This window comes from Notamacropus eugenii, chromosome 5 (assembly GCF_028372415.1).
Source record: "Notamacropus eugenii isolate mMacEug1 chromosome 5, mMacEug1.pri_v2, whole genome shotgun sequence".
In the NCBI taxonomy this organism is placed as follows: Eukaryota; Metazoa; Chordata; class Mammalia; order Diprotodontia; family Macropodidae; genus Notamacropus; species Notamacropus eugenii.
Window position 1 is genome coordinate 341759535 of NC_092876.1, and position 23943 is coordinate 341783477.

The 23943-nt window shown below is 36.2% G+C and overlaps 1 pseudogene; it reads right to left on the minus strand.

Annotated features, from left to right (window-relative positions):
• The window catches only part of LOC140507935 (protein mono-ADP-ribosyltransferase PARP14-like), a 55470-nt pseudogene that overhangs the window by 23888 nt on the left and 7639 nt on the right, over positions 1–23943 (minus strand).

Here is a 23943-nt window from a genome sequence, read left to right on the forward strand (position 1 = left end):
TGACCTAGTATAGAGGCTTTCACATACTAAGTGTGATTGAGAGAATTCTTGACACCTTCTTACCTTAATCTTTTAAGGTATTTGGATCTTAGGTCTAGAATAGCAAATGACCTCAGAGGTCATTTAGTCCAATCTCTTCATTTTATAGATGAGGAAATTGAAGCTTAAAGCAATTGATTATTGTCCCCAAACGCTTAGAGGTAATGTTATTTTGTTTCATTAAAGATACTTTTTTTCTTCCTCCAGGATTTTCAGGATAAGTTATTCTTATTATAAGTACTCATCTTTTGCCTTTTGGAATATTGTATTCCATACTCTACTTTGGTTTTTAGTAGATGCTTCCAGGTCTTGTGTGATCCTGACTGTACTCCTTTGGGACTTGAATTGCTTCTTTCTGGATGCTTGCTTGCAATATTTTTAAATTGTATTTTATTAAAATAAGCTTCTAATCAGTAAAATTTTCTTTAAATGTGTCACTTATTTCAAATAAACTATTGCAGCCAAGTTCATAATATGTACATAATAAACCACACACACAATTTAAGTTACAGGAAATGACAAATTACTACAGTGGGATAAGCTCTGGGACAGCTTGAATCAATTGATTCAGAGTAAAAAGCAGAGCCAGAAGAACAATTTATAAAATAACAACAACATTACAAAGACCTCTGAAGCATGATCAATGCTGTAGGCAACCATGATGCCAGAGGAACATTGAAGAAGCCTGCTATCACTTCCTGAAAGACAAGTGATGGACTTAAGATGTAGAATAAAAGATACATTTTTGGACATGGACAATATGGAGATTTGTTTTTCTTGAATGTGTGTGTTTCTTGCACAGGCTTTAAAAAAATAGGTAGGGGTTAAGGAGAGAGAAAGGGATAGGGTTTTTAAAACAAAGAAAAGAAACAAAAAGAATGAAAAAAGTGTCATTGAAATATTTTTTAATTGCATAGAAAATAACAGAAGGAAGACCAGAAAGTATCACAGAGAAGTAGAATGCTTTGAAAGTCACATATTGAGCTTATTGTAGAATTTAAAAGACAGGCAATTGTATATAACAGAAATTTCCAATTTTGTATACAAGGATCTTTTTTTATTTAAAGAAACCCAAACTCTCCTTTACTTAAAAAATGATTTTTTAACTAATATGTTCAACAAATAGAAAACTGAGTCAGAAAGCTAACTATATTAACTGACACAAATAAATGCACTAAATAAGTTACAACGTATTATTAACAGAACTAATTACATGCATATTTACAATCTTTTTTTTCTACTTGAGTTTTTGAGCTTTTATCTACTTTTAGGAAGGTGGAAATTAGTACAGGTTCAAGTTTGGCAGGAATTTTACTTGTTACTCAACAAATACAGAACCATGCTAAAATTATAGAGTTTTTTTATTAGGAAAAAATAACTCGATCAAAAGTATAAAGCAGAAGAAAAATGAAACTATCAGGAGTAGGTGAATAAACCTGTTAAAATTCCCAACTACAAAAATTTTCAATACTTCAAAACAAAACTGAAGAAATTGTATAAATTAAATCAAAAGACAATATTCTAGTTCTTTTCTGGAGAATAATCAAGTTGGTGATGTAAAAAAAAATTAAGGTTCTAGGTTTAAAAAGGAAAAAATAAAGCTGCCAAAGCAACTTTGTTATTGAAATAATTTTTTGTCATAGAAGCAGTCTGGTTGTTTAAGCTTTCTTCTATAAAATATTTTAGCTGTAATTTTCTTCTACAAACTAATACTTTTTAAAAAAACCTTGGTAACCTAAGTAGTAGGCAGCGAGGGTGGTACAGTGGACAGAGTGCCAGACCTGGAACGAGAAAGACTCATCTTGGTGAGTTTAAATCTGACCTCAGTCACTTACACACTATGTGATCCCAGGTAGGTTACTTAACCCTGTTTGTCTCAGTTGGTGAACTGTAAAATGAGTTGGAGAAGGATATGGCGAACCATTCCAGTAACTCTGCCAAGAAAATCCCCAAAGGAGTCATAGAGAGTTGGACACAACTGAACAGTAACAACTATCATCCTAAGTAGTAATTAGTTTGCATATGTAACATTAGTTGTTAAGAATGATTTCAAACTCAGAATGCTAAAGCTCTCTTCCTGATTATGACTCATCTTTGGGCCCCAATTTATTAGTGGATACTTAACCTAACATAGTGTTAAATAAAAGGGTGCTATATTTATATTATAATGTATAAGCTAAGGTTTATTTTTTTCTCAAGGAAAATAGTGCTTTATTAAGATAAGCTAATAAGTAAAATTTTCCTTAAATGTGTCACTTATTTCAAATAAATTTTATTGCAGCCAAAGCTGTTCATAATATGTACATAATAAACCACACACACACAATTTAAGTTATAGGAAATAAGTTTACTTTTTCTGGGCAAATACTGTTAAGCAAAATTAAAGGTGCATTTATCAATAACTTAAACTCAACCTTAATTTGGTATAAATGAGATATATTTGCTTGCTTCCTTCTGTTTTGCTAATCACTATATCTCAATTGCCTTGTAAAGCTAATATCATTTAATCTAAATTTACTGTTTTCTCTTATCGTCTGATTTTACACAAAATTTTTCATAGGCTTCTTCTGCTTCTGGGTCTCATCAATAATATCATCCATCCAAGCATGAATCTCCAGCCCCTGATAAGTCTGTTTCATTTTCTTCATAATCTGGGAAGAAATTCTTTCTATTACATAACTCCTAAAATTTTTCTTGATAATATGGATCAGCACAGTAAAAGGAATGCCATCAGATATATAAAATTGTCCATACATAAAATAATTAGGATCATTTTCAGGCATTGATTCTTTGTGTGTTAAGGTGGCATTGAGCAGAGTTCTACAAATGCTTCAAAAGCATTTGTTTTATGTCTCTGCTGCAATTTGCATCAAGGACAATATTTTCAATTCTCTGAATCATTTCATCCTTATCCGTATTTCCTTTTTCCTTCCATTCATCTTTCAAAATTGATCCTGTTAGCTTCACCAGTTTCATTACACAGGTGAAATTGTTGTCCACAGGATTAGAAAAAAGGACATTCAGCAATTCCCAAAGAGCAACTTGAAGAACATCTGCTCTTGCATCCTGTCCCTTTGTTGCCTTAATCTCTGTGTTAAGGTAAAATTCACTCAAGAAGAGTACAAAGGAATGGAATTGTTTTCTGGTAGCTTCATCCCCTATGACAACTTGATCTTTGCTGTCATACTTAGTTCCACATATTTTAAGTGGTAACTGATAGAAATGTCCACTTATCAGATTCTGTTGTATGTCTCTCTCTTACTCTTCCCTTTTAGGTAGTCTGTCTTCTTTACTTTTCCAAATCCTCTAACTTTCTATGTGTAATAGCTTCTCTATTCAGTGATACATATTTTAAAATAGCATATTGACCATGTGTAGCATTAATTGTATAACCAAACTGGAAGAGCTAGAAACATCTTGCTGGTTGAATTTAAGTTAATGTATGTGGAAGTGATTTTGACAAGTCTGAGAAAAATATTGGTCTCATCCCATATTATTCAATAAAATGGGCTCACACTAGATAACTTGATCTGACTCATGACTGATAAAAATGACTAGCATTTAGCATAGAGCCTGGAACACAATAAGCACTTAATTTTAAAATGTTTTATCTATCTATTTATCTATCTATTATCTATATATCTAGTATTTTATATGATTAGAAATATTGCATATGGCTTTATATCTTCTCTATTACTTCTCTATTTTTCATATAAACCATTATATTTCTCTGCATTTTCACTGCCACTGAATTATTAGTAAACAACTTATAAGAAAATAACTTTACTAGATCTTGCATATCACTGATGTTGGAAACTTTATCATTGGTTGTATTTCCATCAGTACATTTAGTGAATTCTCTTTCAAATGCCTGGAAAAAGAAAGGAAGGTACTGAATATAACATTTCTCAGCATAAATATTAATCATATTTTTAAAAGTAGCATAGGAAGCAAGAAAATAAGGGCATATTTCTGTACCTGGTGATTACAATGACATATTCCCAATAGAAGTTCTATTCCTAAAAGAAGATCTTATAAAAATCCTAAAGGATTGTAGCAGTTAAGGAGCAGAGCCAGGATTTTATTTCAAAGTGTACTGAGTTAGAAGTCAAAAGATCTGACCTAGGGGGGCGGAGCCAAGATGGCGGAGTAGAAAGACGCACATACACATAGCTCCGAACCCACAACCCATAGAACATCTACAAAAAAATAACTCGTGGCGAATTCTGCACCCAGAGGCCACAGAACATTGGAGCGAGGGAGATTTCTGTTCCAGAGAGACCTGCAAACCTTTCGCAAAAGGTCCTTCATGCCGTGGACTGGGCGCCGGGACTGGGAGATGAGTACAGCCCTGCTGCAGCCGCGGCAGCGAGAGGAAAAGATCTGTGTGGGCTTCAGGGATGGAATCTCCAGTGGCCACACGGGTCCCTCCACCCACAGGTGACAGGGGTCGGTGAGAGGGTCTCTTTGGCGGGTCAAGAGGAGAGTGGGGTGCCCCCATAACTCAGGCCCCCTCGGGAGGCAACAGTGGAGACGGGAGCAGACTGGGGCTCCCCAAGCAGGCAGGAGCCCGGATCCATTGTTGAAGGTCTCTGCATAAACCCCCTGAGGGAACTGAGCCCGTGAGGCGGCCCTGCCACGAACTGAGCACCTGAACTTAATCTCACACTGAATAGCAGCCCTGCCCCTGCCAAAAGCCCTGAGGCTGGAAGCAGCATTTGAATCTCAAACCCCAAGCGCTGGCTGGTAGGATCCGGAGGCAAAGTGGGTGTGAAGAGAATATTCAGAAGTTAAATCACTGGCTGGGAAAATGCCCAGAAAAGGGAAAAGAAATAAGACTATAGAAGGCTACTTTCTTGGTGAACAGGCATTTCCTCCCTTACTTTCTGATGAGGAAGAACAATGCTTACCATCAGGGAAAGACACAGAAGTCAAGGCCTTTATATCCCAGCCCACTCAATGGGCTCAGGCCATAGAAGAGCTCATAGAAAATCAAGTTAGAGAGGTGGAAGAAAAGTTGGGAAGAGAAATGAGAGACATGCAGTCAAAGCATGAACAACAGATCAGCTCCCTGCTAAAGGAGACCCAAAAAAATGCTGAAGAAAATAACACCTTGAAAAATAGGCTAACTCAATTGGCAAAAGAGGTTCAAGAAGCCAATGAGGAGAAGAATGCTTTCAAAAGCAGAATTAGCCAAATGGAAAAGGAGATTCAAAAGCTCACTGAAGAAAATAATTCTTTCAAAATTAGAATGGAACAGATGGAGGCTAATAACTTTATGAGAAACCAAGAAATCACAAAACAAAACCAAAAGAATGAAAAAATGGAAGATAATGTGAAATATCTCATTGGAAAAACAACTGACCTGGAGAATAGATCCAGGAGAGACAATTTAAAAATTATGGGACTTCCTGAAAGCCATGATCAAAAAAAGAGCCTAGACATCATCTTTCATGAAATTATCAAGGAAAACTGCCCTGAGATTCTAGAACCAGAGGGCAAAATAAGTATTCAAGGAATCCACAGATCACCGCCTGAAAGAGATCCAAAAAGAGAAACTCCTAGGAACATTGGGGCCAAATTCCAGAGTTCCCAGGTCAAGGAGAAAATATTGCAAGCAGCTAGAAAGAAACAATTCAAGTATTGTGGAAATACAATCAGGATAACACAAGATCTAGCAGCTTCCACATTAAGGGATCGAAGGGCGTGGAATAGGATATTCCAGAAGTCAAAGGAACTAGGACTAAAACCAAGAATCACCTACCCAGCAAAACTGAATATAATACTTCAGGGGAAAAATTGGTTTTTCAATGAAATAGAGGACTTTCAAACATTCTTGATGAAAAGACCAGAGCTGAAAAGAAAATTTGACTTTCAAACACAAGAATGAAGAGAAGCATGAAAAAGTAAATAGCAAAGAGAAGTCATAAGGGACTTTACAAAAGTTGAACTGTTTATATTCCTACATGGAAAGACAATATTTGTAACTCTTGAAACTATTCAGCATCTGGGTACAGGGTGGGATAACACACACACACATGCACACGCACATGCACACACACATAGAGACAGAGTGCACAGAGTGAACTGAAGAGGAGGGGATCATATCTTAAAAAAAAAACGAAATCAAGCAGTGAGAGAGAAATATATTGAGAGGAGAAAGGGAGAAATGGAATGGGGCAAATTATCTCTCATAAAAGAGGCAAGCAAAAGACTTTTTAGTGAAGGGAAAAAGAGGGGAGGTGAGAGAAAAACATGAAGTTTCCTCTCATCACATTCCACTAAAGGAAGGAATAAAATGCACAGTCATTTTCGTATGAAAACCTATCTTACAATACAGGAAAGTGGGGGATAAGGGGATAAGCAGGGTGGGGGGGATGATGGAAGGGAGGGCACGGGGAGGAGGGAGCAATTTGAGGTCAACTCTCATGGGGAGGGTCAGGATCAAAAGAGAGAACAGAAGTAATGGAGGACAGGATAGGATGGAGGGAAATATAATTAGTTCTTACACAACACTACTCTTATGGAAGTCATTTGCAAAACTACACAGATCTGGCCTATATTGAATTGCTTGCCTTCCAAAGGGAAGGGGTGGGGAGGGACGGAGGGCAGATTGGCAGACAGGGGCAATTAGAACGCTCAGTGTTTTGGGGTGGGGGGAGGGGACAAAAGGGGAGAAAATGTGGAAACCAAAATTTTGTGAAAATGAATGTTAAAAGTTAAATAAATTAATAAAAAAAAATAAAATGAAGAGATCAGACTAAAAAAAAAAAAAGATCTGACCTAGATTTGTGGCTTTTTGGCTTACTTCTTGTGTGGTCACTTAACATCTCTGGGCTTCAAATTCATAACTTATAAAATGGGAAGTTGGACTAGACAACCTCTAATGTCCCTTCTAGCTCTAAGTCTATGATCATATTATTGAAAGATCATAAATAAAGCTTTAAGAAAGACTTAGAACATTTTTTTCATATGATTCTTGACAGTTTGGATTTCTTTCAGAAATTTTTTTTAGAAATACATGTTCAAATTCTTTGACCATTTAAATATTATGCTTTTATGTATTTGGCTACCTTACTTATATAGCTTGGATATGAGACCTTCAGAGACACTTGCTGCAAAAATTTTCCCCCTTTTTACCTGTTTTATTTTTAAATTTTAAGTAGTATTGGCTTTGATTGCACAAGAACTTTTTAATTTTATGTAATCAAATATATCCATTCTTTCTTCTTTGGTTTTAAACTTTCCCTCTAACTACAGTTGTGCACAGTATTTTATTCATTGCTCCTCTAATTTATTTATGATGTATGTTTTATATCTGTCGTACATCAATTTAGAACTTTTCTTGGTGTATGGTATGACATATAGGTCTTAATCTGATTTCTTCCAGACTGTTTTCTAATAGTCTCAGTAGTTTTCATCAAGTAATGAAACCTAATTCTAAAAGTTAAGGCCTTTGGATTTGTTGGTTTATTGAGCACATGACTACTATATTTGCCTCTGTATATTGCATACCTCATCTGTTCTACTGGTCAATCTCTTTTTTTTTTTCTGGTTATTATTTTAGTCATGCACAACTGTGACCCAATTTAGGATTTTCTTAGCAAAGATATTGGGGTGGTTTGCCATTTTCTTCTCCAGTTCTCTTTATAGATGAGGAACTAACACTTAACATGGCTAATTGACTTTCTCAGGGTTACATAGCTGGGAAGGTCTGAGGCCAGATGGCTCTTCCTGGCCCATGAAGAAGGGTCTTCCTGACTCCAAGCCCAGTGCTCTTATCTACTACACCACTTATCTGCTCTTATCATTTAACCGGTACCAAACAGTTTTGATGATACTGCTTTGTAACCTAGTTTGAATTTTGGTGCTTCTAGGCATCCTTCCATTTTTTTCCATTATGTTCTTTAAAATGAATTTTGTTATCTTTTTTTCAAGTTCTATAAAGTAATCCTTTTATAGTCTGCTTGGTGTAGCACTGATCAAGTAAATTAATTTAGGACTATCTTCATTTTCATTATATTAGTCCAATCTACTCATGGATAATTAATATTTTTCCACTTAGGCCTGTCTCTATTTCTATAAAAAGTGTTTAATATTTTATTAATATAGTTCTTCTATGTATCCTGGTAGATAGACTATCAATATTTTGCATATTGTATAGTTATTCTGAATGAAATTTCTCTTTCTATTCTGAAGGAAGGTTGTTAGGCAATATTTTCAAAGTGGATGTACGTATGCATGTGTGTGTACATATATATGTATATATACATATATATGAATGCATGTGCATATATGTGTGTATACACACATATTTATATATACATGTAAATATATGATAGCAATGTGTGCATTTTATATACATTTATATATGTATGTATAATATATACACACATAGAAACACACTTCCAAAATACCTTTCTATCCTGAAGCAGTTATGGGGTAGTGTTTTCATAAATTTCTGTCTCTCCACATATTTAAATATACATACTCACATACATATATTAAATATATTTTAAATATGAGTATCTTATAAATACCATCTTTCAAATATAACCTTCCTCCCTTCAGGATAACAAGAGCATGTAGTTTCATAGGTTGAAAATAATTTTTTAATTTTATTAGAGGCATAGATTTCAAATCATTTTGGCAACTTAATCCCAAGAAAATTCCACTATTACCTGAATGTTGTTAATATCACTGGAATGCAACAGAAAGTATACTTCTTTTACATTCTTGAAAGGTCCTGATCTACTGAATTTGAGCACCTGGGAAAGGACTAATTTTGCAAAAATGGTTTTTGGAAATCTCAAATTTCCTGTTCCAATTACTGGAAAAGTGATTGATGTTAAAAATAGGGAGGCAGTGGTTTCCAGGCATTCAGTGATAATGTCTTCCATGATCTGAAAAATAGCAAATATTTTAATGTAAATTGGACTAGCAACAGAAATGGAGGGTGCTGTCAAAGGAGAAATAGTTGTGCCCCCATGGCTCCAGAAATACTCACCTGTCAATTAAACTCTAGGTGTGTGTATGTGATGGAGAAAGATGTGTGTACTAAATGATAAAACACATTTGCTAATGATAAGAAGAAGAAAGAAATACAACTTTTCATAACTGACTAACTGATTTGCTTACTGCTTTGGTGAAGAATTGAGGGAATTAAAAAAGGAAAAGGAAGGAAGAAGAAAGAATTGTTCAGAGCAGTCACCTCAGAAGACTGACTTACTGGTGAGTTCCATCTATTACTCCTTAAGTGGCAAATATGTCTGACAAACCATATATGATTGAGGTTCATAAATTCAATAAGCCTTAACAGAAGACAAAAGTACAAAAGAAAACCCCACAACCTTTAAAAGAAACAGTTGAACATTAGATCTAGATGCAGGATATAGCTTACACACACTGTCTTCTGAGATCATTACTTCAACTTATGTAATAGTGAGAGGTAGTGATGTTGCCTGTCTCACATCAACAGTAAAAAATGAAAAAAAAGACACCCACTGACTCATAATGAAGCCACAACATGCTCCCTTTCCATTTGCCCATCTAATTAATTTTGGTCCAGAAGGCACAGAAAGAGATTTCAAGTTGGTGAAGAAGAAACTGAGTAGGACCAAAGTTAATCTACTTATCAGAATTAAATTTGATTATGTTCCAAGGTCCTGGAAAACTATAAACTAAACTGTAAAATCAGAGTAACCTTTTTGTATGTGTGTATATGTTTGTGTGTGTATTTAAAAGGTTTTATTTATTGAAATTTTAAAAATATGCAAGTAAGTAAGTGTTGAAAAGCTAAAAAAATAAAGAAAAGTAACAGAATATTTGAAGAAAGTACAAAGTACCCTCCAGGGAACTCCTAATTTATTGAAGGGGAAAAGTGTACTAAGTTGGGAATAAGTTAAAATTCCTAAAAGATGCATGACCACAGTGTCACTGACTCTGCTGTTCTCCTTATAGCCCATATGTCCTTATTTCATGAATGAAATATGACCATCAGTATCATTAATTTCACTGATACATCTATTACTACTAATGTCTTATGCCTTTATGCTCTTTATTGTTATTGACTAAGCTGCAGAAAGAGTCAATTTTATTGATGTAAATATGACAATGATGGATTGTCCCACAACTTCTACTTTGAGTTCCAAAGACATATTTAAATTATGATAATGCAGAAATAAAATTCTGGGATGGGGAGGAGGGTGGAACCATGGTGGCAGAGTAGAAGGATGGACCTGCTCTAGCTCTCCCCCATAGCCCTTAAAATACCTGTAAAAAAAGACTCGAAAAAAATTCTAGCAGGAGCCACCAAATGACAGAGTGAGACAAATTTTCAGCCCAAGACAGCCTGGAATGCTGACAGGAAAGATCTATTTCACTGAATTCAGAGTGGAGTGCAGCCCAGTGTTCGCTGGTAACAGACACAGGACTGGAACAGGCTTCAGGGCTCTGAATCATGGGTAGCTGCTGTGGTTTTCAGATTACTAAACCCACAAATGCCAAATACTGCCTCAAAGGTCAGTAAGAAAGCTTTCACCTGGGTGAGAAAGGAGCTTTCATCCAGGATTGCTGCAGCCACTGCAACAGGAGCAACCAATTTTGGAACCCTCAGCCTAAGGACTTTGGGGGAATTGAGCAGATCATCTGTGTCTCAGTCCTGAGTGGCATCCTGGGGTGAGAAGGAGCACTGGTGTGGCAGAGCTGGTGGTGGCTGTGGAGAGGGAATACTACTTGCAGTTCCAGGGCAGAAAAGAGTGCTTTTGGTTGCTCACAAACCAGAGTACAGGCCAGGAGAGAAGTAAACTCCTCTCCCTTGATTGTGTCATTTTGGAGGAACTGAGAACTTACAGGTCCCTAGAGATATCTCAGAAAACAGCTTCACAAAACCTCTAAAGTCTAGGGTAGTATACCCTCCAATTGACAAAGGAATCAAAATTCAAGTAACTGACTGAGAAAATGCACAAAAAAGGGGAAAATAAGACTATATAAGGTTATTTTTCTTGGTGAAATAGTACTTTCTTCCATCATTTCTGATGATGAAGAGCAAAACATACAATCAGAGGAAGACAGCAAGGTCGAGGCTTCTACATCCAAAGACTCTAAAAAAAATATGCAATGGAATAGCTCAGAAAGGATTTTGAAAATCAAGTAAGAGAGGTGGAGGAAAAGTTGGGAAGAGAAATGAGAACCATGCAAGAAAATCATGAAAAGTAAGTCAATAGGTTGCTAAAGGAGACCCCAAAATGCTGAAGAAAATAACATTTAAAAATCAGAATTGGCCAAATGGAAAAGGAGGTTCAAAAACTCACTGAAGAAAATAGTTCTTTAAAAATGAGAATGGAGCAAATGGAAGCTAATGACTTTCTGAGAAACCAAGAAATTACAAAACAAAACCAAAAGAATGAAAAAATAGAAGACAATGTGAAATATCTCATTGGAAAAACCACTGACCTAGAAAATAGATCAGGGAGAGATAATTTTAAAATTATTGGTCTACCTGAAAGCCATGATAAAAAAGAGCCTAGACATTATCTTCCAAGAAATTATCAGGGAAAACTACCCTGATATTCTAGAGCCAGAGGGTAAAATAGATATGGAAAGAATTCACTGATCACCTCCTGAAAGAGATCCTAGAAAGGAAAACTCCTAGGAATATTGTAGGCACATTCCAGAATTCCTGGGTCAAGGAGAAAATATTACAAGCAGCCAGAAAGAAACAATTTGTGTATTGTGGAAATACAATCAGGAATCACCTACCCAGCAAAACCGAGTATAATTTCAATAAAATAGAGGACTTCCAAGCATTCTTGTTGAACAGACTAGAGTTGAATAGAAAATTTGTCTTTCAAATACAAGAATCAAGAGAAACATGAAAAGGTAAATAGGAAAGAGAAGCCTTAACGAACTCATTAAAATTGAACTGTTTACATTCCTACAAGGAAAGATATCATTTTTAACTCATGAGACCTTTTTTCAGTATTAGGATAGTTAGAGGGAATACACACACACATACGCACATGCACACACACACATACATATATATGTAGGTGTGTATGGTATTTATGTCTGTGTATATTATATATGTGTAGTTATGTATATGTATATGTGTGTGTGTACATATATACTATATATATATATGTATGTATGTATGTATATACATAGACAGAGGGCACAGGGTGAGCTGAATATGAAGGGAGAATACCTAAAAGATAAAATTTACTGTTGAGTGCAATGTACTAGGAGTAAAAGAAAAGGAGAAGTAGAATATAGCAAATCATCTCACATAAAAGAGGTAAGAAAGAACTTTTACAGTGAAGGGGAAGAGGGGAGAGATGAAAGGAAATAAGTGAACCTTACTCTCATGGGATTAAGCTTAAGGAGGGAATAACACACAGTTAATGGGATAGGGAAATGTATTTTACCCTGCAGGAAGGCAGGGGGAAAGGCAATAGGAGAGGGAAGAGGACAGAACGGAAAGCAAATTGGGGAAAGATAATCAGAAACAAACATTATTGTGGGAGGACAGGTCAGGGGAGAGAACAGAATAAATGGAGGCCAGGATAGGATAGAAGGAAATGTGTTTAGTCTTTGCAACATAGCTATTACGGAAGAGTTTTGCATGGCTACACATGTATGACCTATATTGAAATGCCTGTTTTCTCAATAAAGGTGGGTGGTAAGGGAGAAAATGAGAGAATATAGAACTCAAAACTTTAATAATGAATAATAAAATTGTTTTAGCATGCAACTGGAAAATAAAATTTATAGGCAATGAGGTATAGAAATCTATTTTGCCCTACAGGCAAATAGAGGGGAGGGCGATGGAAGAAGTGGGGGGGAAATAGAAGGGAGGACAGACTGGAGGAAGCGGTGGAAGGGGTATATGCTGTTCTGCTGTGGGGTTTGAGGAGAGATGGGGAGAAAATTTTGAATTCAAATTCTTGTGGAAGCTAATGTTGAGAACTGAAAATAAATGTTATATATTAAAAAAAGAAAATTAATAAAATTCTGTATGTCTCCAAATGGGCTAGAGATAAAATAATGATAATAATGATGGTAACGATGATAACAACAATAAATGATTATAATGATTACATTTTATAGCACTTAGAGTATCCAGGAACTATGCTAAGTGCTTTATAAATATTAATTTCATTTGATCCTTGCAACAGCCCTGGGAGTTAGGTGCTATTATTAATCCTTATTTTATAGTTGAAGGAACTGAGACAGGTAAAGTTTCAGTGACTTGTCCAGAGTCAAACATTTAGTGTGACTTAAGAGTCAGGGCAGAACGCAAGTCTTTCTGACTCCAGGCCTGGCATTTGATGTCCACTACAATACTTGGCTGCCAACTTCTACGTTCATTGAGGCTATTCATAATCCAACTGCAGCCTTTATTTCTAGACTTACTGCATGTGATACCCTTTCATATACTCTGTACCCAAACTGGACTACTGTCTGTTGCTTGTGAATGGTGATGAATCTCTTGGTTCCATGACTTGGCACAGACTATCCCTTTATGCCTGGAGTATACCCTTAACCCATCTCCACTTTTAAGAAATCCTTAGCTCCCTTCAAAGCTCAGTTTAAATACCACCTTCCATGTGAGACATTCTTGGACCTTCACTGATGGTGCCCCTTCTTCTCCAAATTACTTTGTATTTACTTTCTATATATTTTGTGTTTTCTTACATGTGTACATGTTTCTTTCCTGACAGAATGTAAACACATGAGGGTAAGGACTGTCTTTGTATTTCCAGCATCCAGCACGATGTCTGGCATACAATGGGTGCTTAATAAATGCTTGTTGATTGAGAGCTTTAACATTTTTCTACCTTTTGTGATTTCCCTGCTCCATTATCCCAGGCAGGAGCCACTATATGGAGCACCAATCTGCAGCCCAGATTATAGCCTCTTGTCAGGAGAACTTGACCTGTTTTCACTGATGTTTTTCCAAATGTATTTAATTCTTCCTGGAGTTCTGGGCCAGCTTTCCTCAATAAGGCTTGAGAAAGTAGTCCACTGTTAAGATGAAAGTTCCAAGGCGTGGAATTGACAGTAATATCAGTCTAAAATAAAAACAAACCTTGTTAGAAACAAAATCATATCAATAAATATTTATGTGAAAAGCAATGTGAAATATGCAAAGAGGTATAAGACATAGTTCCTAAATTCCAAAAGCTTACAATCTAGTTGGGGAGTTAGGCTCTACAAATAAAAAGTTAAATAAAAATAAAATATTCACATGAAAGTTGAAGACAACACATAACATATAAGCAAAGGCATAGAACAGTATAAACTTAATTGCTTAATAATTGTTCAAGTAGTAATTGCTATAGTATAGAGATAATCAGTAGCTGCTTCCACCAGAACAGTGACAAGGAGAAGTGAAGAAGGGAAAGAGCCTTTATTAAGCACCTGTCATGTGGTGTCTCTGACTTTGACTGTTCAGAGTGATTAACAAATATCTCTTTTGATCCTCACTACAATCCTGGCATGTGGATGATATTATTATTTCCATTTTACAGTTGAGGAAACTGAGGCATCTCATCTTCTACAGGAAACCTTTCCCAACCTGGCACAGAGTATTAATAAATGTTTACAGATTGCCTGAGGCAGGCAAAGATTAAGTAATTCTGCCAGAGTCACACAGGTAGTAACTGAAGCCAGATTTGAATTCAGGTCTTCTTAACTTTAGACCCAGCAAACCAACTTCCGAGTCACCTAGCTTCTCCTGACTCCTGCCCACCTGCACCCAGACTAACACAAAAGACAGAGTAGCATCACAAGGGAAGAAAGCCATAAAAGTTTCCCTTCTCCAACTAACTCTCGTTGTCTCATTGTCCAGTGTCAACTGGGCTCAAGATGCCCACTGTCACCTGCATGCTGATTCTCATATCCTTATCTCTGCTGAATGTAACCCAGAACCCATCTCCACTCTAGTCTTTGCATCCACTGTCTTCCTGGAAGGGGACCATCCATTGTACCATTACTCCTCAAAGGCCTTTGGGTCTTGCCACCCAACCCACTACTTTTCCTAAGTACTACCTGATCTTTCAATCTGCTATAAACCAAATAGGACATTAGTGACCTAATATGAACCTTCATTTATTTGTTGTTTCTCACATTAGAATGTCAACTCAATGAGAGCAGAGACTGTCTTGATTTTCTATTTGTATTACACACTTAACACAGAGCTTTGCACATAGTGCTGTAATTAATACTTTTCCATTCCAATCCATCCTTTCAGACTGGATAATCTGGGATAGCTTTGTGGGATTTGAGATGGGTCTTGACTAGAAGCACTTTTTGAAGAGATGATTTCAAAGGGAAAGGTTAAGAGCAATATATTTGTAGGTTTGGGTTTTAATCTTTTAAAAATAAAATTACAATAAATAAAAAATATATAAGAACAAAAGCAAGTCCTTAACAGAGATGCGTTCCAAACAAAAATTCAAATGTTGAACAACCATATGAGAAAAGCATCATTATATTAATAACAAGAAATAGACTTTATATCCGTCATAGAAAAGTTGATTTAAAAAAAAAAACACGTCAGTGTTGGAGGAGCTGTGGGAAGCAATGCATACTGATAGGAGAAGGGGAATTAGAAATTTTCCATGACATGGGAAAACAATTTGCAAATGTGTGAAAACAGGCAATAAGCTATTCAGACCTTTTGATCTAGCAAAACTATTGTTGGGTTCAGACCTTATGGAGGTCTGAAATCCCAAATAGAACAAAGTAATCATAGCAGCAATCTTCATGATAGAAAAACAAAGGAAAAAAGGGAAATGTTTGAGTTATTTGGAGCCTATGAATATAATAGAATATTATTATCCTATAAGAAGCAATGAAAACAAGGAATTATTTTAAAAAACACTGAGCATTTATGTAAGCACTGTACAAATATCTCATTTGATCTTCACAACAACCCCGTGAAGCAAGTGTTATTATTATTTCTACTTTATGGATGAGTAAATTGAGGCAGATAGTGGCTAGGTAGCTTGCTGTTTAGAGCTTGAGGGTAGATTTGAACTCAAGTCATTTTTACTCCAGATGGAGTGTTCTGTCCACTGTGCATCTAGGGGCTCAAGAAAAACATAGCAAAACCTTAATCAACTAATGTAGAATGAAGAAAGCAGAAACCAGAGTTTCTGGAGAAAGGTAATGGTGGGAATAATAATAATGCAAAAATGAAAAAATGGAGAAAGGAAAGAAGAAAACATTGATGAAACATTTAAAAAACACACAGAAGTAAGTTCAGATGGGGAGAGAGACAAGCAGGGCAGTTCTGTTACAATAGCATTAAATATAATGTACATATAAAAAACACACTTTCAAGCTGCCTAATAGAAAATCACAGCTGCACATATAATTTTTGTGCCTCTTTCTATGTCAGCCTATTAATGTTGATTGCTATTTGTGAAGATCTTAATAAAGAAGAAAAAATTTTTTTAAAGATAAAGTAAAAATATGACTGGGGAATTAGGTGGTTCAGTGAATAGAATGCTGGCCCTAGAGTCAGGAGGAACAGAGTTCAAATCCAGTGTTAGACACTAGCTGTGTGACCCTGTGCAAGGGCAAGGGCAAGACATTTAACTCTGCCTCAAGTTTCCTCATCTGTAAAATGAGCTGGAGAAGGAAATGGCAAACCATTCTAGTATCTTTGCCAAGAAAATCCCAGAAAAGGGTCACATAAAGTTGGATGTGACTAAAACAATGGAATAACACCCAAAAATATGACCAGGCTTTTAAAAAATATGTGTTTCCTTCTCTAGAATAGATAGTTTTCTAGATAAAGTTGGGCAACTAGGTAGTCAAGTGGACAGAGTGGTGGACCTAGAGTCAGGAAGAATCATGTCTTCATATCTGATCTCAGATCTTTTGTCGCCATGCCATGAAGTCATTTAACCCATTTGCCTTAGTTTCTTCATCTTTATAATATGTTAGAGAAGGAAATGGCAAATCACTCCAGTATTTTTGCCAAGAAAACCCCAAATAGGGTCACAAACAGTTAGATAAAACTGAAAAAAGACAGAACTAGATAAAGTCAACTCTTGACTAATTGTAACGATGGAAAGGAACAGAAACTAGATCATATAAAATTTCTTTAGGAAGGCAGCATAGTATCATGAATAGGGCACTGGATTTGTAGATAGGAAGAGCTAGGTTGAAATATGTCTTCAACACTTATGAGCTATATACTAGGCAAGTCATTTGACTTATATTTAACTTTCATGCACTCAAGGGAGTAGATTTTTACCCTTAGAATAAATCTGCATTAACCTTACAAAGATCATATGATGATAGTATATATCATCTCAGTTACATGGGAATTAGGCTACTTAAATTTCAAAATATCCTTCAGTGGTGTTTGGTAAATGGAAATACCTGCCTGCACATCCTGAACATCCCCTCTCATCAAGATGATGCTCAGCTGTTCGCTGGTTTGGAAGGAGTTCAATACTTTTCTGTGTTCAGTACTTTTTCTCAAGGTGGTTTTCTGGCTTTCTAATGGTGTACAGGATACTGAATTGTTGCTAAGTAATGCATCTTTAAAGATGGCCCTCACGGCTTTGGAAAGAGCCTGAACTGTCTCCTCAAATAAATCAACAAGATGAATCTTTTTCAAGCTGTGTTTACTTTGGGAGTTATGGAAGTTTTCTTTGATGAACAGAATGATGGTCTCTGCAAACTTTTAAGTCTCCAGAGATAAAACCTGGGATAGCTATTGAAGCATGGTCATCAAGTTCAGCCAGATAAAGACACTCTGTGATAACATTTTTCAGTAGCTGCACAAATCTGTGAGTATGTTCTTGTATCCACCTGGGGTCAACAGCATGAATCACTTGCTTATATGGGAGCTGTCCAGCGCCTGAGACAACAGCACAGCCAGGAAAAATCATGCCCATTTCCTGGATTATCTGGTCACAGTCCCTCTGTAGCTCTGGGCCTGCTGCTTTAGAGAATGCAGTAGTCAGGCCTCCATAGTGCTTTAGGTCCTCATTTGCTGCATCCACCACCACATTTGCTGAGAACTGGGTTAAGTCACCTTTCTGAACAGTTAATAAAATGCCAGATTTAAGGTTATCTTGCAATGTACCTTCTGTCCATCAATACTGCTCCCACTGCCCTCTTTTCCATCTTTTTTGTAGCCAAATTAAACAATTATACCTCCGTTTGGCTTCCCTTGTACAATAATCTTCTTTGTCTCTGAATAAGGATTTGGCCCCTGGTTTATCAATGCTAAAATGTCTAACATGTATTGAAACTAGTGCTTGTTTAACTTTGGCCACTCCTCTTATCACTTCTCCTTTTGGACCACTCAGTGAAATGCCTCTTTGGTTGGCTAGTGTTTTGAAATTAACCTTCACATTTTTTTCTTTAGTTTTTTTCCAGATTTGCTTTTTTTCCTCCTTCATATACTGGATAACTGCTAGAGAGTTCACAGTGACCAACTCCTGTATTTTTGTGTTTTTTTCTAAAAATTCATAAAGTTCCTGATAGCTTCCGTGTACTGGCCTCACACAACCAGCAATGATGACCTGAACACCAGTATCTGAATTTTGTTGCTCTATTATTAGAGGAGCAGTTGTATTTCTCATTTAATTCACCAGTGAGCTTTTTCCACTGAAAATCATTAAGAATCCCACTTTCTACCTCATTGAATCACTTCAAGTCCAAGACTCTCTTCATATATTCCTCAGCTTCTGAAAGAATTTGGCGAGAGGAACCAACTAGCACAGCTGCTTCACCCTCCAACTCATAAGCAGCAGAAATTCTCTCTGCTCCAAAAAGAGATTCAGAGAATGTCTCACAGTTTATCTGCTGCAGAAACTGAATGATCTGAGGAGGAACATGGAGGGATTTCTGAGCCAAGCTGTGCAACTTCTCCAGAATTTCACTCTTTGCTTTGTAGACACCTGTAGCCAATCCATTCAGGTCAATATTCTTTGTAAGGACATTGTAAGTGACTTCCAGCTCTGGGTATTCCTTGTGGAGTTTCTCTTCTAACCCACTGTTGGATAAAATGGAAAACATTCCAGAACCAAAGGTCACAAGAATACTTGCACTTTTTCCCCCTCTTTTTATTTTTTGGGTGATCCTTTCTATCAGAATTCTCATTTCTGTTTTCGTTCTTTGCACATCCTCCAGTCTCCCTGCTATGACTACTGTCTCCTGAAGCTTATCATACTTCATCAAAATACTCTTGTTTTCTATGCTGTCTCAAATTGTTTCCCACATAGGGTCTACATAATACTTCCTAACCTGGTATTTAGAAATGAGGCAAGAGAATTCCATTGAAACATCCTCACTCCATGTCTTGATTATGTTACTCTTTGTTCTTTTTTGGCTGACTAAGTTGGCTGAAGGACTAAGCATAATTTCTGGTTCTTTACCATGGGGTCTAGGACATGTTAGCTCACAATGATAGCTCTCCAGGGTGCTAGTTATCTCTTCAACTGCTTGATCTTCTTTCTGTAAGAACTTCAATAGATAAGGCTCTACTGGTATTGTTAAGTGCTCTGGCAGCTTCACTGGTAGTTTTGCATTTCTATAAAGCAGTACCCAAACTATGGTAGTATGGGAATGTTGAAATGGAATTGTTCTTGAAAAGAAGCTTTTTTGCCAATATGGTTTTGACCACTAAAAGTAAATGAAACAAATAAATGCAAATTTTTTACAGTTCATAAAAACTTAAACTGTGTTCCATCTAAATTCAGGCAGAATTTGTCATAAGGAGAAAGCTAACATTTATTGAAATTTTGAAATAACTGCCTTTATTTTAAAATAGTGATGTTATTAAAGAGTCATAGTAATGCAATATAGGTATTCCACTTAAACAATGAACTATACTCTCATTTATTGTGAAGTGGAGTTCTGTCAAGGGATTATTTTACAGTTGAATCCCATTAAAACACTGGATAGTTAGGTTTTATTAAGTAAAAAATACTGACTTTTTAAATTAAAAAAATCATTTTTTTAATACTGTTTTTTAAAATAAAATTTCTAGTTCCAAATTTTATCCCTCCCTCCTTTCCCTCACCACTCTCTAAGACAAACAGCACTTTGATCTAGTTTATACTTGTGCAATCATGTAAAACATATTTCAATAATGGATATGTTATAAAAGCAGAAACACAATAGAGAAGAGGAGAGATTGAGTGAGATGAGGAGATTGTGAAGACTTTTCTTAATAAAAATATGGGGCTAAATAAAATGTCTTTTCCATAAGGGCCTCTTTCCTTGGATACCTGAGTTTCAGGTATCCGGGGCCTGTGGACAGTCAGTTGGCATCCCCCCCAGCTATCAGCTTTCTTTGTGAAAGTAAAGATAAAGATTTTCAGACTTCTCAACCCCAAAACACCAAAGACAACTTGAAAAGTCTGTCAGACCTGGCTGAGAGAGGAGCATGGTCCAGACTCAGACACAGGGAGGTGGTAGTGTGGTGGCAGCTGTAGCAACTACTGCTGGGGTTCCACAGACAGTGGGAGCAATTGATCACAGGGTGACTGCTGGGATGTCTTTACTGGCTCTGAGGCAGGATTTTTCTGGTTTTCGCTTTTTGTATCTGGCTTGCAGTGCTGGGTGGTTGTCCTAGGGCGAGGAAGAACAGTGGTGTGGTGGAGCTTGTAGCAGCAGTAGAGAGGGGATCCTCCTCACAGTTCCAAGGCAGAAAAGAGTGCTTTTGGTTATTCACAGACCAGAGCAGTCCAGGGGAGAAGTAAACACCTCTCCTTTGATCATACAACCTTAGGAGAACTGAAAATTTACAGTCCCTAGAAATATCTCTGAAAACAGCTGCACAAAACCTCTGAGGCTTGGGACAATACACTTTTCACCCTAGAAGCAGAGTACTATCTAAACAAAAACTCAAAAATCAAGTCATTGTCTAGGAAAATAAGCAAACAGTTACAAAAAAATCAGATGATAGAATCTTACTTTGGTGACAAAGAAGATGAAAATATACAACCAGAAAAAACCCAAAAAAGTCAAAACTCTTACATCCAAAGCTGCCAAGAAAAATATGACTTAGTCACAGGCCATGGAAAACCTCAAAAAGAATTTTGAAAATCAAAAAAGAGAAGTAGAAGAAAAATTGGAAAGAGAAATGAGAGTGATGCAAGAAAATAATGAAAAACAAGTCAACAGCTTGCTAAAGGTGACCCCAAAAAATGCTAAAGGAAATAACATCCTCAAAAATAGACTAACTGAAATGGCAAAAGAGGTTCAAAAAGCCAATGAGAGAAGAATGCTTTATAAAGGAGAGTTAGCCAAATGGGAAAGGAGGTGCAAAAGCTCACTGAAGAAAATAATTCCTTAAAAATTAGAATGGAGCAAATGGAAACTAATGATTTTATGAAAAATCAAGAAATTATAAAACAAAATCAAAAGAATGAAAAAAATGGAAGACAATGTGAAATATCTCATTGGAAAAACAGCTGATCTAAAAAATAGATCCAGGAGAGGTAATTTAAAAATTACCGGACTACTTGGAAGCCATGATCCAAAAAAGAGCCTAGACATTATCTTTCAAGAAATTATCAAGGAAAATTGCCCTGATATTCTAGAACCAGAGGACAAAATAGAAGTTGAAAGAGTCCACTAATTACTTGAAAGTTATCTCAAAAGGAAAACTCCTAGGAATATTGTAGCTGAGTTCCCAGGCCAAGGAGAAAATATTGCAAGCAGCTAGAAAGAAACAATTCAAGTATTATGGAAATATAATCAGAATAGCACAAGATATAGCAGCTCCTACATTAAAGGATCAATGAGCTTGGAATATGATATTTCAGAAGTCAAAGGAAGTAGGATTAAAGAATCACCTACACAGCAAAACTGAGTATAACACTTCAGGGGAAAAACTGGACGTTCAATGAAATAGAGGACTTTCAAGCATTCTTGATGAAAAGACCAGAACTAAATAGAAAATTAGACTTTCAAAAACAAGAATCAAGAGAAGCATGAAAAGGTAAACAGGAAAGAGAAATCATAAGGGACTTACTGAAGTTGAACTGTTTACATTCCTACATGGAAAGATGATATTTGTAATTCATATGACCTTTCTCAGTATTAGGGTAGTTGGAGGGAATAATTTTACGTATATACATATATATATATGTATATGTATATGCATATGTATATGTATATGTATATATGTATGTTGACAGAGGGCACAGGGTGAGTTGAAGGGATGATATCTCAAAAACAAAATTAAGTGTTGAGAGAAATATACTAGGTGAAGGAGAAAGGGAGAGGTAGAATGAAGCAAAGCATCTTACATAAAAGAGGTAAGAAAAAGCTTTTACAATGGAGGGGAAGAAGGGGAAGTGAGAGGGAATGAGTGAACCTTAGTCTCATTGGATTTGGCTTAAGGAAGGAATAACATACACATTCAGTTGAGTGTGAAAAGCTATCTTACCCTACAGGAAAGTAGGGGAAAAGGAGATAAGGGGGAGGGGTTAATAGAAGGGAAGGCAGATTGGGGGAGGTTGTAGTCAGAAGCAAACACTTTTGAGGAGGGACTGGGTCAAAGAAGAGAATAGAATAAATGGAGGGCAAGACAGAATTGAGGGAGATAGAGTTAGTCTTTCAGAAAATGACTGTTATGGAAGTTTTTTGCATGGTTATACATGTATAACCTATATTGAATTGCTTGCTTTCTCAGTGAGGGTGTGTGGGGAAGGAGAGAAAGTGGAACTCAAAGTTTTAAAAACGAATATTAAAAATTGTTTCTACATGAAACTGAGAAATAAGATATGCAGGCAATGGGGTATAGAAATCTATCTTGCCCTACAGGAAAGTAGATGGGAAGGAGATAAGAGAAGGGGGGTTGATAGAAGGGAGGTCAGATTGGGGGAAGGGATAATCAGAATGAATGCTGTCTTGGAGTGGGGGGGAGGAGAGAGATGAGAAGAAAATTTTGAATTCAAAACTAAAAATAAATTAAAGTAAAAGTAGTTAAAAGAAAACAAAAAGTATCAATAACTTCTTAGTCATATATTCATTCATTCAACAAACACTAGGTATCTAGGAAAAAAAGAAAGTTTGTTCAGGAAAATGATAAATGTTGGAGAAGATGTGGGAAAATTGAACACTTGCATTATTGGTGGAGTTGTTGCATTGATGGTGGAGTTGTTAACTGATCCAACCATTCTGGAGAACAATTTGGAGTTATGCCCAAAGGGCTTTAAAAATGTGCATACCCTTTGGCCCAGCAATACCGCTTCTAGGACTATATCTCAAAGAAATCATAGAAATGGAAAAAAGACCTACATGTACAAAAATATTTATAGCACCTCTTTTTGTGGTGGCAAAGAATTGGAAATTGAGGGGATATCCATCCATTGGGGAATGGCTGAACAAGTTGTGGTATATGAATGTCATGGAATGCTATTGTGCTATAAGAAATGTTGAGTAGGCAGACTTAAGAAAAACCTGGAAAGAGTTATATGAACTGCTACTGAGTGAAGTGAGCAGAATCAGAACATTGTACACAGTAATAATCACATTGTGCCATGACTAACTTTGATAGACTTAGCTCTTCTCAGCAATGCAAGGATCTAAGACAACTCCAAAAGAACCATGATGGAAAATGCAACCCACATCTAGAAAAAGAACTATGGAGTCTGAATGCAGATTGAAGCATACTATTTACTCTCTCTTTTTTTGTTTTCTTCTTTCTTGTGGTTCCTCCCATTGTTCTAACTCTTCTTTACAACATGACTAATCTGAAAATTTAATATGAATGTATATGTAGAGCCTGTATCAGATTGATTGTCATTCTTGGGTGGGGAGGGGGAGAAAATTTCCAAAAAAATTCCAAAATCTTATGGAATGAATGTTGAAAACAAAAAATTAATTAAAATAAATTTTAAAATGAATCAACTGCCCAGT